At 53.6% G+C, this 12,000-nt stretch overlaps 1 protein-coding gene across 2 annotated transcripts in view; it reads left to right on the forward strand.

Annotated features, from left to right (window-relative positions):
• LOC129840267 (bone morphogenetic protein receptor type-2-like) overlaps positions 1-12,000 on the forward strand; it is a 133,734-nt gene that overhangs the window by 42,201 nt on the left and 79,533 nt on the right. The window lies entirely within an intron of this gene.

Raw genomic sequence — 12,000 nt, forward strand, 5'->3', positions numbered from 1 at the left:
GGGTTAATGTAGTAGGAGGAGGAGGAGGACCAGGGTTAATGTAGTAGGAGGAGGAGGACCAGGGTTAATGTAGTAGGAGGAGGAGGAGGACCAGGGTTAATGTAGTAGGAGGAGGAGGACCAGGGTTAATGTAGTAGGAGGAGGAGGAGGACCAGGGTTAATGTAGTAGGAGGAGGAGGACCAGGGTTAATGTAGTAGGAGGAGGAGGAGGACCAGGGTTAATGTAGTAGTAGGAGGAGGAGGACCAGGGTTAATGTAGTAGGAGGAGGAGGACCAGGGTTAATGTAGTAGGAGGAGGAGGACCAGGGTTAATGTAGTAGGAGGAGGAGGAGGACCAGGGTTAATGTAGTAGGAGGAGGAGGACCAGGGTTAATGTAGTAGGAGGAGGAGGACCAGGGTTAATGTAGTAGGAGGAGGAGGACCAGGGTTAATGTAGTAGTAGGAGGAGGACCAGGGTTAATGTAGTAGGAGGAGGAGGACCAGGGTTAATGTAGTAGGAGGAGGAGGACCAGGGTTAATGTAGTAGGAGGAGGAGGACCAGGGTTAATGTAGTAGGAGGAGGAGGAGGACCAGGGTTAATGTAGTAGGAGGAGGAGGAGGACCAGGGTTAATGTAGTAGGAGGAGGAGGACCAGGGTTAATGTAGTAGGAGGAGGAGGACCAGGGTTAATGTAGTAGTAGGAGGAGGAGGACCAGGGTTAATGTAGTAGGAGGAGGAGGACCAGGGTTAATGTAGTAGGAGGAGGAGGACCAGGGTTAATGTAGTAGGAGGAGGAGGAGGACCAGGGTTAATGTAGTAGGAGGAGGAGGAGGACCAGGGTTAATGTAGTAGGAGGAGGAGGACCAGGGTTAATGTAGTAGGAGGAGGAGGACCAGGGTTAATGTAGTAGTAGGAGGAGGAGGACCAGGGTTAATGTAGTAGGAGGAGGAGGACCAGGGTTAATGTAGTAGGAGGAGGAGGACCAGGGTTAATGTAGTAGGAGGAGGAGGACCAGGGTTAATGTAGTAGGAGGAGGAGGAGGACCAGGGTTAATGTAGTAGGAGGAGGAGGACCAGGGTTAATGTAGTAGGAGGAGGAGGACCAGGGTTAATGTAGTAGGAGGAGGAGGACCAGGGTTAATGTAGTAGGAGGAGGAGGACCAGGGTTAATGTAGTAGGAGGAGGAGGAGGACCAGGGTTAATGTAGTAGGAGGAGGAGGACCAGGGTTAATGTAGTAGGAGGAGGAGGAGGACCAGGGTTAATGTAGTAGTAGGAGGAGGAGGACCAGGGTTAATGTAGTAGGAGGAGGAGGACCAGGGTTAATGTAGTAGGAGGAGGAGGACCAGGGTTAATGTAGTAGGAGGAGGAGGACCAGGGTTAATGTAGTAGTAGGAGGAGGACCAGGGTTAATGTAGTAGGAGGAGGAGGACCAGGGTTAATGTAGTAGGAGGAGGAGGAGGACCAGGGTTAATGTAGTAGGAGGAGGAGGACCAGGGTTAATGTAGTAGGAGGAGGAGGAGGACCAGGGTTAATGTAGTAGGAGGAGGAGGACCAGGGTTAATGTAGTAGTAGGAGGAGGAGGACCAGGGTTAATGTAGTAGGAGGAGGAGGAGGACCAGGGTTAATGTAGTAGGAGGAGGAGGACCAGGGTTAATGTAGTAGGAGGAGGAGGACCAGGGTTAATGTAGTAGGAGGAGGAGGAGGACCAGGGTTAATGTAGTAGGAGGAGGAGGAGGACCAGGGTTAATGTAGTAGGAGGAGGAGGACCAGGGTTAATGTAGTAGGAGGAGGAGGAGGACCAGGGTTAATGTAGTAGGAGGAGGAGGACCAGGGTTAATGTAGTAGGAGGAGGAGGAGGACCAGGGTTAATGTAGTAGGAGGAGGAGGACCAGGGTTAATGTAGTAGGAGGAGGAGGACCAGGGTTAATGTAGTAGGAGGAGGAGGACCAGGGTTAATGTAGTAGGAGGAGGAGGAGGACCAGGGTTAATGTAGTAGTAGGAGGAGGAGGACCAGGGTTAATGTAGTAGGAGGAGGAGGACCAGGGTTAATGTAGTAGGAGGAGGAGGACCAGGGTTAATGTAGTAGGAGGAGGAGGACCAGGGTTAATGTAGTAGTAGGAGGAGGAGGACCAGGGTTAATGTAGTAGGAGGAGGAGGAGGACCAGGGTTAATGTAGTAGGAGGAGGAGGAGGACCAGGGTTAATGTAGTAGGAGGAGGAGGAGGACCAGGGTTAATGTAGTAGGAGGAGGAGGACCAGGGTTAATGTAGTAGGAGGAGGAGGACCAGGGTTAATGTAGTAGGAGGAGGAGGAGGACCAGGGTTAATGTAGTAGGAGGAGGAGGACCAGGGTTAATGTAGTAGGAGGAGGAGGAGGACCAGGGTTAATGTAGTAGGAGGAGGAGGAGGACCAGGGTTAATGTAGTAGGAGGAGGAGGACCAGGGTTAATGTAGTAGGAGGAGGAGGAGGACCAGGGTTAATGTAGTAGGAGGAGGAGGAGGACCAGGGTTAATGTAGTAGGAGGAGGAGGACCAGGGTTAATGTAGTAGTGAGGAGGAGGACCAGGGTTAATGTAGTAGGAGGAGGAGGACCAGGGTTAATGTAGTAGGAGGAGGAGGACCAGGGTTAATGTAGTAGGAGGAGGAGGACCAGGGTTAATGTAGTAGGAGGAGGAGGACCAGGGTTAATGTAGTAGGAGGAGGAGGACCAGGGTTAATGTAGTAGGAGGAGGAGGAGGACCAGGGTTAATGTAGTAGGAGGAGGAGGACCAGGGTTAATGTAGTAGGAGGAGGAGGAGGACCAGGGTTAATGTAGTAGGAGGAGGAGGACCAGGGTTAATGTAGTAGGAGGAGGAGGACCAGGGTTAATGTAGTAGGAGGAGGAGGACCAGGGTTAATGTAGTAGGAGGAGGAGGACCAGGGTTAATGTAGTAGGAGGAGGAGGAGGACCAGGGTTAATGTAGTAGGAGGAGGAGGAGGACCAGGGTTAATGTAGTAGGAGGAGGAGGACCAGGGTTAATGTAGTAGAGGAGGAGGAGGACCAGGGTTAATGTAGTAGGAGGAGGAGGAGGACCAGGGTTAATGTAGTAGGAGGAGGAGGACCAGGGTTAATGTAGTAGGAGGAGGAGGACCAGGGTTAATGTAGTAGGAGGAGGAGGACCAGGGTTAATGTAGTAGGAGGAGGAGGACCAGGGTTAATGTAGTAGGAGGAGGAGGACCAGGGTTAATGTAGTAGGAGGAGGAGGACCAGGGTTAATGTAGTAGGAGGAGGAGGAGGACCAGGGTTAATGTAGTAGGAGGAGGAGGACCAGGGTTAATGTAGTAGGAGGAGGAGGAGGACCAGGGTTAATGTAGTAGGAGGAGGAGGAGGACCAGGGTTAATGTAGTAGGAGGAGGAGGAGGACCAGGGTTAATGTAGTAGGAGGAGGAGGACCAGGGTTAATGTAGTAGTAGGAGGAGGAGGACCAGGGTTAATGTAGTAGGAGGAGGAGGAGGACCAGGGTTAATGTAGTAGGAGGAGGAGGAGGACCAGGGTTAATGTAGTAGGAGGAGGAGGACCAGGGTTAATGTAGTAGGAGGAGGACCAGGGTTAATGTAGTAGGAGGAGGAGGAGGACCAGGGTTAATGTAGTAGAGGAGGAGGAGGACCAGGGTTAATGTAGTAGGAGGAGGAGGACCAGGGTTAATGTAGTAGTAGGAGGAGGAGGACCAGGGTTAATGTAGTAGGAGGAGGAGGACCAGGGTTAATGTAGTAGGAGGAGGAGGACCAGGGTTAATGTAGTAGGAGGAGGAGGACCAGGGTTAATGTAGTAGGAGGAGGAGGACCAGGGTTAATGTAGTAGGAGGAGGAGGACCAGGGTTAATGTAGTAGGAGGAGGAGGACCAGGGTTAATGTAGTAGGAGGAGGAGGAGGACCAGGGTTAATGTAGTAGGAGGAGGAGGAGGACCAGGGTTAATGTAGTAGGAGGAGGAGGACCAGGGTTAATGTAGTAGGAGGAGGAGGACCAGGGTTAATGTAGTAGGAGGAGGAGGAGGACCAGGGTTAATGTAGTAGTAGGAGGAGGACCAGGGTTAATGTAGTAGGAGGAGGAGGACCAGGGTTAATGTAGTAGGAGGAGGAGGACCAGGGTTAATGTAGTAGGAGGAGGAGGACCAGGGTTAATGTAGTAGTAGGAGGAGGAGGACCAGGGTTAATGTAGTAGGAGGAGGAGGAGGACCAGGGTTAATGTAGTAGGGAGGAGGACCAGGGTTAATGTAGTAGGAGGAGAGGAGGACCAGGGTTAATGTAGTAGGAGGAGGAGGACCAGGGTTAATGTAGTAGGAGGAGGAGGAGGACCAGGGTTAATGTAGTAGGAGGAGGAGGAGGACCAGGGTTAATGTAGTAGGAGGAGGAGGACCAGGGTTAATGTAGTAGGAGGAGGAGGACCAGGGTTAATGTAGTAGGAGGAGGAGGACCAGGGTTAATGTAGTAGGAGGAGGAGGACCAGGGTTAATGTAGTAGGAGGAGGAGGAGGACCAGGGTTAATGTAGTAGGAGGAGGAGGAGGACCAGGGTTAATGTAGTAGGAGGAGGAGGAGGACCAGGGTTAATGTAGTAGGAGGAGGAGGACCAGGGTTAATGTAGTAGGAGGAGGAGGAGGACCAGGGTTAATGTAGTAGGAGGAGGAGGAGGACCAGGGTTAATGTAGTAGTAGGAGGAGGAGGACCAGGGTTAATGTAGTAGGAGGAGGAGGAGGACCAGGGTTAATGTAGTAGGAGGAGGACCAGGGTTAATGTAGTAGGAGGAGGAGGAGGACCAGGGTTAATGTAGTAGGAGGAGGAGGACCAGGGTTAATGTAGTAGTAGGAGGAGGAGGACCAGGGTTAATGTAGTAGGAGGAGGAGGACCAGGGTTAATGTAGTAGGAGGAGGAGGACCAGGGTTAATGTAGTAGTAGGAGGAGGAGGACCAGGGTTAATGTAGTAGTAGGAGGAGGAGGACCAGGGTTAATGTAGTAGTAGGAGGAGGACCAGGGTTAATGTAGTAGGAGGAGGAGGACCAGGGTTAATGTAGTAGGAGGAGGAGGAGGACCAGGGTTAATGTAGTAGGAGGAGGAGGACCAGGGTTAATGTAGTAGGAGGAGGAGGAGGACCAGGGTTAATGTAGTAGGAGGAGGAGGACCAGGGTTAATGTAGTAGGAGGAGGAGGACCAGGGTTAATGTAGTAGGAGGAGGAGGACCAGGGTTAATGTAGTAGGAGGAGGAGGACCAGGGTTAATGTAGTAGGAGGAGGAGGAGGACCAGGGTTAATGTAGTAGGAGGAGGAGGACCAGGGTTAATGTAGTAGGAGGAGGAGGAGGACCAGGGTTAATGTAGTAGGAGGAGGAGGACCAGGGTTAATGTAGTAGGAGGAGGAGGAGGACCAGGGTTAATGTAGTAGGAGGAGGAGGACCAGGGTTAATGTAGTAGTAGGAGGAGGACCAGGGTTAATGTAGTAGTAGGAGGAGGACCAGGGTTAATGTAGTAGGAGGAGGAGGACCAGGGTTAATGTAGTAGGAGGAGGAGGACCAGGGTTAATGTAGTAGGAGGAGGAGGACCAGGGTTAATGTAGTAGGAGGAGGACCAGGGTTAATGTAGTAGGAGGAGGACCAGGGTTAATGTAGTAGGAGGAGGAGGAGGACCAGGGTTAATGTAGTAGGAGGAGGAGGAGGACCAGGGTTAATGTAGTAGGAGGAGGAGGACCAGGGTTAATGTAGTAGGAGGAGGAGGACCAGGGTTAATGTAGTAGGAGGAGGAGGACCAGGGTTAATGTAGTAGTAGGAGGAGGAGGACCAGGGTTAATGTAGTAGGAGGAGGAGGAGGACCAGGGTTAATGTAGTAGGAGGAGGAGGAGGACCAGGGTTAATGTAGTAGGAGGAGGAGGAGGACCAGGGTTAATGTAGTAGGAGGAGGAGGAGGACCAGGGTTAATGTAGTAGTAGGAGGAGGACCAGGGTTAATGTAGTAGGAGGAGGAGGAGGACCAGGGTTAATGTAGTAGGAGGAGGAGGAGGACCAGGGTTAATGTAGTAGGAGGAGGAGGACCAGGGTTAATGTAGTAGGAGGAGGAGGACCAGGGTTAATGTAGTAGGAGGAGGAGGAGGACCAGGGTTAATGTAGTAGGAGGAGGAGGAGGACCAGGGTTAATGTAGTAGGAGGAGGAGGAGGACCAGGGTTAATGTAGTAGTAGGAGGAGGACCAGGGTTAATGTAGTAGGAGGAGGAGGACCAGGGTTAATGTAGTAGGAGGAGGAGGACCAGGGTTAATGTAGTAGGAGGAGGAGGACCAGGGTTAATGTAGTAGGAGGAGGAGGACCAGGGTTAATGTAGTAGGAGGAGGAGGAGGACCAGGGTTAATGTAGTAGGAGGAGGAGGACCAGGGTTAATGTAGTAGGAGGAGGAGGACCAGGGTTAATGTAGTAGGAGGAGGAGGACCAGGGTTAATGTAGTAGTAGGAGGAGGAGGACCAGGGTTAATGTAGTAGGAGGAGGAGGACCAGGGTTAATGTAGTAGGAGGAGGAGGACCAGGGTTAATGTAGTAGGAGGAGGAGGACCAGGGTTAATGTAGTAGTAGGAGGAGGAGGACCAGGGTTAATGTAGTAGGAGGAGGAGGAGGACCAGGGTTAATGTAGTAGGAGGAGGAGGACCAGGGTTAATGTAGTAGGAGGAGGAGGACCAGGGTTAATGTAGTAGGAGGAGGAGGAGGACCAGGGTTAATGTAGTAGGAGGAGGAGGACCAGGGTTAATGTAGTAGGAGGAGGAGGACCAGGGTTAATGTAGTAGGAGGAGGAGGACCAGGGTTAATGTAGTAGGAGGAGGAGGACCAGGGTTAATGTAGTAGGAGGAGGAGGACCAGGGTTAATGTAGTAGGAGGAGGAGGACCAGGGTTAATGTAGTAGGAGGAGGAGGACCAGGGTTAATGTAGTAGGAGGAGGAGGAGGACCAGGGTTAATGTAGTAGTAGGAGGAGGACCAGGGTTAATGTAGTAGGAGGAGGAGGAGGACCAGGGTTAATGTAGTAGGAGGAGGAGGAGGACCAGGGTTAATGTAGTAGGAGGAGGAGGACCAGGGTTAATGTAGTAGGAGGAGGAGGACCAGGGTTAATGTAGTAGGAGGAGGAGGAGGACCAGGGTTAATGTAGTAGGAGGAGGAGGAGGACCAGGGTTAATGTAGTAGGAGGAGGAGGAGGACCAGGGTTAATGTAGTAGGAGGAGGAGGACCAGGGTTAATGTAGTAGTAGGAGGAGGAGGACCAGGGTTAATGTAGTAGGAGGAGGAGGACCAGGGTTAATGTAGTAGGAGGAGGAGGACCAGGGTTAATGTAGTAGTAGGAGGAGGACCAGGGTTAATGTAGTAGTAGGAGGAGGACCAGGGTTAATGTAGTAGGAGGAGGAGGACCAGGGTTAATGTAGTAGTAGGAGGAGGAGGACCAGGGTTAATGTAGTAGGAGGAGGAGGACCAGGGTTAATGTAGTAGTAGGAGGAGGACCAGGGTTAATGTAGTAGGAGGAGGAGGAGGACCAGGGTTAATGTAGTAGGAGGAGGAGGACCAGGGTTAATGTAGTAGGAGGAGGAGGACCAGGGTTAATGTAGTAGGAGGAGGAGGAGGACCAGGGTTAATGTAGTAGGAGGAGGAGGACCAGGGTTAATGTAGTAGTAGGAGGAGGAGGACCAGGGTTAATGTAGTAGGAGGAGGAGGACCAGGGTTAATGTAGTAGGAGGAGGAGGAGGAGGACCAGGGTTAATGTATAGGAGGAGGAGGAGGACCAGGGTTAATGTAGTAGGAGGAGGAGGAGGACCAGGGTTAATGTAGTAGTAGGAGGAGGACCAGGGTTAATGTAGTAGGAGGAGGAGGAGGACCAGGGTTAATGTAGTAGGAGGAGGAGGAGGACCAGGGTTAATGTAGTAGGAGGAGGAGGAGGACCAGGGTTAATGTAGTAGGAGGAGGAGGAGGACCAGGGTTAATGTAGTAGGAGGAGGAGGAGGACCAGGGTTAATGTAGTAGGAGGAGGAGGACCAGGGTTAATGTAGTAGGAGGAGGACCAGGGTTAATGTAGTAGTAGGAGGAGGACCAGGGTTAATGTAGTAGGAGGAGGAGGAGGACCAGGGTTAATGTAGTAGGAGGAGGAGGAGGACCAGGGTTAATGTAGTAGGAGGAGGAGGACCAGGGTTAATGTAGTAGGAGGAGGAGGAGGACCAGGGTTAATGTAGTAGGAGGAGGAGGACCAGGGTTAATGTAGTAGTAGGAGGAGGAGGACCAGGGTTAATGTAGTAGGAGGAGGAGGACCAGGGTTAATGTAGTAGGAGGAGGAGGAGGACCAGGGTTAATGTAGTAGGAGGAGGAGGACCAGGGTTAATGTAGTAGGAGGAGGAGGAGGACCAGGGTTAATGTAGTAGGAGGAGGAGGACCAGGGTTAATGTAGTAGGAGGAGGAGGACCAGGGTTAATGTAGTAGGAGGAGGAGGAGGACCAGGGTTAATGTAGTAGGAGGAGGAGGAGGACCAGGGTTAATGTAGTAGGAGGAGGAGGACCAGGGTTAATGTAGTAGTAGGAGGAGGACCAGGGTTAATGTAGTAGGAGGAGGAGGACCAGGGTTAATGTAGTAGGAGGAGGAGGACCAGGGTTAATGTAGTGGAATACAGTAGACCAGGGTTAATGTAGTGGAATACAGTAGACCAGGGTTAATGTAGTGGAATACAGTGGACCAGGGTTAATGTAGTGGAATACAGTGGACCAGGGTTAATGTAGTGGAATACAGTGGACCAGGGTTAATGTAGTGGAATACAGTGGACCATGGTTAATGTAGTGGAATACAGTGGACCAGGGTTAATGTAGTGGAATACAGTGGACCAGGGTTAATGTAGTGGAATACAGTGGACCAGGGTTAATGTAGTGGAATACAGTGGACCAGGGTTAATGTAGTAGAATATCAGTAGGAGAGATGATATTAGAGATGGGGTGGTGGTAGGGGGAGGTCAGGGGAGGCTGTAGGGGTCTGATTAGAGATGGGTTGGTGGTAGGGGGAGGCTGTAGGGGTCTGATTAGAGATGGGTTGGTGGTAGGGGGAGGCTGTAGGGGTCTGATTAGAGATGGGTTGGTGGTAGGGGGAGGTCAGGGGGAGGCTGTAGGGGTCTGATTAGAGATGGGTTGGTGGTAGGGGGAGGTCAGGGGGAGGCTGTAGGGGTCTGATTAGAGATGGGTTGGTGGTAGGGGGAGGTCAGGGGGAGGCTGTAGGGGTCTGATTAGAGATGGGTTGGTGGTAGGGGGAGGTCAGGGGAGGCTGTAGGGGTCTGATTAGAGATGGGTTGGTGGTAGGGGGAGGTCAGGGGGAGGCTGTAGGGGTCTGATTAGAGATGGGTTGGTGGTAGGGGGAGGTCAGGGGAGGCTGTAGTGGTCTGATTAGAGATGGGTTGGTGGTAGGGGGAGGTAGGGGGAGGCTGTAGGGGTCTGATTAGAGATGGGTTGGTGGTAGGGGGAGGCTGTAGGGGTCTGATTAGAGATGGGTTGGTGGTAGGGGGAGGTCAGGGGAGGCTGTAGTGGTCTGATTAGAGATGGGTTGGTGGTAGGGGGAGGTCAGGGGGAGGCTGTAGGGGTCTGATTAGAGATGGGTTGGTGGTAGGGGGAGGTCAGGGGGAGGCTGTAGGGGTCTGATTAGAGAAGAGAAGGTTCGGGGGGAGGCTGTAGGGGTCTGATTAGAGAAGAGATGGGGTGGTGGTAGGGGGAGGTCAGGGGGAGGCTGTAGGGGTCTGATTAGAGATGGGTTGGTGGTAGGGGGAGGCTGTAGGGGTCTGATTAGAGATGGGTTGGTGGTAGGGGGAGGTCAGGGGAGGCTGTAGGGGTCTGATTAGAGATGGGTTGGTGGTAGGGGGAGGTAGGGGGAGGCTGTAGTGGTCTGATTAGAGAAGAGAAGGTTCGGGGGGAGGCTGTAGGGGTCTGATTAGAGAAGAGATGGGGTGGTGGTAGGGGGAGGTCAGGGGGAGGCTGTAGGGGTCTGATTAGAGATGGGTTGGTGGTAGGGGGAGGTCAGGGGGAGGCTGTAGGGGTCTGATTAGAGATGGGTTGGTGGTAGGGGGAGGCTGTAGGGGTCTGATTAGAGATGGGTTGGTGGTAGGGGGAGGCTGTAGGGGTCTGATTAGAGATGGGTTGGTGGTAGGGGGAGGTCGGGGGGAGGCTGTAGGGGTCTGATTAGAGATGGGTTGGTGGTAGGGGGAGGCTGTAGGGGTCTGATTAGAGATGGGTTGGTGGTAGGGGGAGGTCAGGGGGAGGCTGTAGGGGTCTGATTAGAGAAGAGATGGGGTGGTGGTAGGGGGAGGTCGGGGGGAGGCTGTAGGGGTCTGATTAGAGATGGGTTGGTGGTAGGGGGAGGTCAGGGGGAGGCTGTAGGGGTCTGATTAGAGATGGGTTGGTGGTAGGGGGAGGCTGTAGGGGTCTGATTAGAGATGGGTTGGTGGTAGGGGGAGGTAGGGGGAGGCTGTAGGGGTCTGATTAGAGATGGGTTGGTGGTAGGGGGAGGTCGGGGGGAGGCTGTAGGGGTCTGATTAGAGATGGGTTGGTGGTAGGGGGAGGTCAGGGGAGGCTGTAGGGGTCTGATTAGAGATGGGTTGGTGGTAGGGGGAGGTCGGGGGGAGGCTGTAGGGGTCTGATTAGAGATGGGTTGGTGGTAGGGGAAGGTCAGGGGGAGGCTGTTGGGGTCTGATTAGAGATGGGTTGGTGGTAGAGGGAGGCTGTAGGGGTCTGATTAGAGATGGGTTGGTGGTAGGGGGAGGTCGGGGGGGAGGCTGTAGGGGTCTGATTAGAGATGGGTTGGTGGTAGGGGGAGGTCAGGGGAGGCTGTAGTGGTCTGATTAGAGATGGGTTGGTGGTAGGGGGAGGTCAGGGGAGGCTGTAGGGGTCTGATTAGAGATGGGTTGGTGGTAGGGGGAGGTCGGGGGGAGGCTGTAGGGGTCTGATTAGAGATGGGTTGGTGGTAGGGGGAGGTCAGGGGGAGGCTGTAGGGGTCTGATTAGAGATGGGTTGGTGGTAGGGGGAGGTCAGGGGGAGGCTGTAGGGGTCTGATTAGAGATGGGTTGGTGGTAGGGGGAGGTCAGGGGAGGCTGTAGGGGTCTGATTAGAGATGGGTTGGTGGTAGGGGGAGGCTGTAGGGGTCTGATTAGAGATGGGTTGGTGGTAGAGGGAGGCTGTAGGGGTCTGATTAGAGATGGGTTGGTGGTAGGGGGAGGTCAGGGGGAGGCTGTAGGGGTCTGATTAGAGATGGGTTGGTGGTAGGGGGAGGTCGGGGGGAGGCTGTAGGGGTCTGATTAGAGATGGGTTGGTGGTAGGGGGAGGTCGGGGGGAGGCTGTAGGGGTCTGATTAGAGATGGGTTGGTGGTAGGGGGAGGTCAGGGGGAGGCTGTAGGGGTCTGATTAGAGATGGGTTGGTGGTAGGGGGAGGTCAGGGGGAGGCTGTAGGGGTCTGACTAGAGATGGGTTGGTGGTAGGGGGAGGTTCAGGGGGAGGCTGTAGGGGTCTGATTAGAGATGGGTTGGTGGTAGGGGGAGGTAGGGGGAGGCTGTAGGGGTCTGATTAGAGATGGGTTGGTGGTAGGGGGAGGTCAGGGGGAGGCTGTAGTGGTCTGATTAGAGATGGGTTGGTGGTAGGGGGAGGTCGGCGGGAGGCTGTAGGGGTCTGATTAGAGATGGGTTGGTGGTAGGGGGAGGTCAGGGGGAGGCTGTAGGGTTCTGATTAGAGATGGGTTGGTGGTAGGGGGAGGCTGTAGGGGTCTGATTAGAGATGGGTTGGTGGTAGGGGGAGGCTGTAGCGGTCTGATTAGAGATCGGTTGGTGGTAGGGGGAGGTCGGGGGGAGGCTGTAGGGGTCTGATTAGAGATGGGTTGGTGGTAGGGGGAGGTCAGGGGGAGGCTGTAGGGGTCTGATTAGAGATGGGTTGGTGGTAGGGAGAGGTCGGGGGAGGCTGTAGGGGTCTGATTAGAGATGGGTTGGTGGTAGGGGGAGGTCGGGGGGAGGCTGTAGGGGTCTG

The sequence above is a fragment of the Salvelinus fontinalis genome, chromosome 41 (genome assembly GCF_029448725.1).
Source record: "Salvelinus fontinalis isolate EN_2023a chromosome 41, ASM2944872v1, whole genome shotgun sequence".
In the NCBI taxonomy this organism is placed as follows: domain Eukaryota; kingdom Metazoa; phylum Chordata; class Actinopteri; order Salmoniformes; family Salmonidae; genus Salvelinus; species Salvelinus fontinalis.